This window comes from Brassica napus, unplaced genomic scaffold (genome assembly GCF_020379485.1).
Source record: "Brassica napus cultivar Da-Ae unplaced genomic scaffold, Da-Ae ScsIHWf_3041;HRSCAF=3836, whole genome shotgun sequence".
NCBI lineage: Eukaryota > Viridiplantae > Streptophyta > Magnoliopsida > Brassicales > Brassicaceae > Brassica > Brassica napus.
Genome location: NW_026016283.1, coordinates 17,693 through 21,461, shown reverse-complemented (window position 1 = coordinate 21,461; position 3,769 = coordinate 17,693). Strand labels below are relative to the sequence as shown.

The following is a 3,769-nucleotide window of genomic DNA, read 5'->3' as shown; positions in this document are numbered from 1 at the left end:
CTAGTGTTATTGGTTCTATGATTTTCAAATCTGTATTAAAATCATGTGTTATTGGTTTAATGATTCATAAATTCTGTATCAAATCAAGTGTTATTCAATTGTACGGATTTACTAATATATTTGATTTTATAATGAATTTGAATGGATTTGTTTGGATTTTTTAGTTAAAAATACAAAGACTCAAATCCGAGGGAAACCTCCGGATTTGCATATGTTACTTGGATTATAAATACTATATGGATTTCTAAATCAATCAAAATATATAAACCAATAACACCTCCTAAGTCAAGTTAACCGATAAATCTAATTTGATGGGTCTACAGATTTCGAACTAAAAGTACATGGGGATATAAGTATTCATTCAAAGTTCCACGGAGAAATAAGAGGTGAACTTTTTTCTCGGGGATTATATAGAATGAGCCGATACTTCGAGAGGCATCTGGTGCTATGTCGTACTTTTCGTGGGAAATAGCTCGTCGACCCATTTTTTTTAAAAAAATCAAACTAAGCAATTACCAAACCGAACCAAAAACTCTTTTAACTTGCCGAACTGAACCAAACCTCCTAACCAAACTGACCAGAAAACCGAACATCTTGGTTCGGTAAAACCGCATGCCTAATTCAATGGACCAATACCAGTTTCTGATAATGAACCAAAGGACAAAAACCAGTTTACAATCTGAACCGTAACATCTGCTGGTTTCAACTTCAATTACAACTTTACAACAATTGAAATGAATCCTAAGCCAATCAGACAAAAACCAAACATGTCCAAAAACACTTAGAACCAGCTGCTGTGAGATGTACTTGTCAATCACACAAAGGCTCATTGACCAAAAGATTCATCTTCTCATTAAGAAACTTGACCACATCATCTCTACTCTCTTTCAAAAGCAGCTGTCTTAATCTCCCAAACGTCACACCCGATGGTCTAATCCCCATCTCAATCATCTCCTCCAACAAACAACCAAGCCCTTTGAGTATCACCCTCCTCGCACAACCCATTAATAAGAACAGCAAAAGTATGCATACTCGGAAAAAAACCCTTTTTCCTCATGCGCCTCCACACTTTATTAGCAGTCTCCATCTCTTTCTTCTCACAAAAATCTTTTATCATCATCGTGTATGTGTCTGCATCTGGCTCACACACTCTGATCATCTTCCTAAACACATCAAACGCTTCGTCTTTCTCACCGCATTCTATCAGATGGCGTAGAATGATTTACATGTCTTGGAGTTAGGCGTCACACCTTTACTCTTCATCTCTTTCAAAACCCTATACACATTCTTATCTATTCGCCTTGCAAAACGCGCCTATCAACGAGTTAAAAACCGCTACATCTGCTTCTACACCACTTCTCTCCTCTCTCTAGAAACGTCTCCACAGCCTCTTCAGACGGTTTCTGTTCCGTAAGTATGCACAAGCACACTATAGATGAAACTCGTCGGCTTCAGTTCCATACTGCCAATCTCGACTATCCGTTACACCGCCTCATCTGACTCTCCAATCACTCACTCCCATCATCATCACGACTCTCTTCAACATATCATAACAGCACTTGCTTGCATGCTCATCCTCATCCCCCTCATCGACTCTTCCAGCTTTACACATATAGCAACCTTGTACTGTAAGTCACTACATCAGGCCTCACCAGCATCAATCATCTCCCTGAACACTCTCTCGCCTTAGGCAGTTTGGTTCTTTCCCCCATCCACCAGCAATATACTAAAGTTTTGGAGTCAGGCACAAACCTCTCTCTCATCGTCTCGAAGATCTCCTGAGCTTTCCTCACGTTCTTGGACTTACACAAAGCACTCAAAACCATTAAAAGCAGCAAGATTCTGCGCCAAATCATACTTCTCCATCACGTTAAACGCGTAAACCGCCTCGTCCACCTTCTGCGCCCTCGCGTACTTCCTCATCACTATACAGAAAGTCTCCACGTTAACATCTTCTTCTTCCTCATCGAGTTGATGAGATCCCACATGAGCTTGTACTGCTTTATCTTGGCCGTGGATTCGATCATCATGTGGTAGGCACGGACGCTGTGTTCGTAGTGGCGTTGCTTTTCGGACCACTGGAAGAATCTGTATGCTAACAGACCAGCGTTCCTGAACCTGTTGAGGATGTCTTCTGCTACTTCTGGTGAGACCCTTAAGCCGGTTTGGTCTAATGCTGATTCGAGAATCGGTTGGGGAGAAGACATCATTACTTTGGATATTTTCTTTGTTACTTCCGCAACGTCAATGACTTGTCCACTTGTACTATATAGCTTTGCAGATACAAATCTTGATTGATTGTTGAGAACTATGATCGCCATATTGAGTAGAATCCAGAACACAGCAGCAAAGCTGTAAGCCCATAGAAGGAAATGTATCATTGAGGCATTTCGTCGAACAGTTGATGTACATAAATGAAAACAAAAGTCAATATATACAGAAAACAGATAATCTATATGTTATCAGACAATGGTAGGCTTTACCTTTTCGGAACAGTTGTTTTGTAGAACAATGGTTTTTCTCGCCGGAGGATTATAAACCTGTCGGCGACAGAGAACGTCGAGTGACGAAAGACTAGAAGACAGACGATACGCAGTGTTTCGAAGGTGTGATGAATTTGGTCACATGTAAAAGCCCAACAGGAGTGAAAAAGAAAGCCTCTTAAGCCCAATAGGCGAATACAGAACGCCAACTAAAACAAATGTAAGCTCCTCAGATTTTGCCGTGGGCTTGGGTCGTGGTGAGATGTGTGCAAACAATACAAATGTGTTTTATTTCAACAATTCCGATAATGAAGCTCCGTTTCTTGATTCCATGTGGTCGTTTGAAATTTGGTTAGACTTTTTGACAAATGTCATCATAATGCCTTTGTACAGTTTCTAAGACAAAACTGTAATCTTTTGCAGGCAAGACAAAGTTAAGTGGTTATACCCTTTTGCGTCTCACGTAGGGAAAAAGGGTCATTGATTTCATTTCAAAGGTTGAATTGTTTTGTTTGGTTTCATTTTTCACTGTCTAGACCACGAAAGAACGCGTGCTGTAACTCTATTTTAGAGCACTTAAATAATTTATATTGAAATCTTTGTAGCCCTTTAAGTCTGTCGACCTATTACTATTAGTACTAGGTGCCGAGACTCCGCGCAAGCGCGGGACTGGTTACTTTGGATATCGGTGGGACGGTATGATTTACGGGATGTTGGTGTTGTTAAGATTTGTACAAATTAAAGAATAAAATTTATCGGAAATAAGACAACAAAATTGATCCTAGCTTTTAACGATTAACTCAAGTTAGAGACATCTCCCAAAACAGATAGAAAATTCAAAAAGTATAATTAAGGTAAAATAAGAGAATGTGAAAAATGCCTAAACATGAAACAAAGAGCGTGGAACAACGGAAAGGGAAAGGGAAAAAGATGAAGAAGCTTGCGTCAGGTATATGAAATTAAAAAGACAGATATTATGACAGCGCAGCACCAACTTATTTGGGGGTCCATATCAAGTTATCAACTCTGTATATATCCGTTGTTTAAATAAATACTCAAAGTTTCAAACTACTTGTATTACAAAATTATTTTATTTTTTCAAAATACACATTGTTTACAGTACTTGTTAGGGAGCTCAAGGACCGTAGTAGCATATATTAAAGCTACACTAATCTTCATCGCTAAGATCACACATTGTCTACATCCTCAACGTTAGGATATTCCAAGTAACACTTCTCCTCGTCTTCCTCGTCACGGGTTCCATCTTCATCTTGTAAACTCCAAGT

The 3,769-nt window shown here is 39.3% G+C and overlaps 1 pseudogene; it reads right to left on the bottom strand.

The window, feature by feature from the left end:
* Nucleotides 1-699: 699 nt before the first annotated feature.
* LOC125602929 lies at nt 700-2,670 on the bottom strand (annotated as a pseudogene).
* Between the last annotated feature and the right edge of the window lie 1,099 nt (nt 2,671-3,769).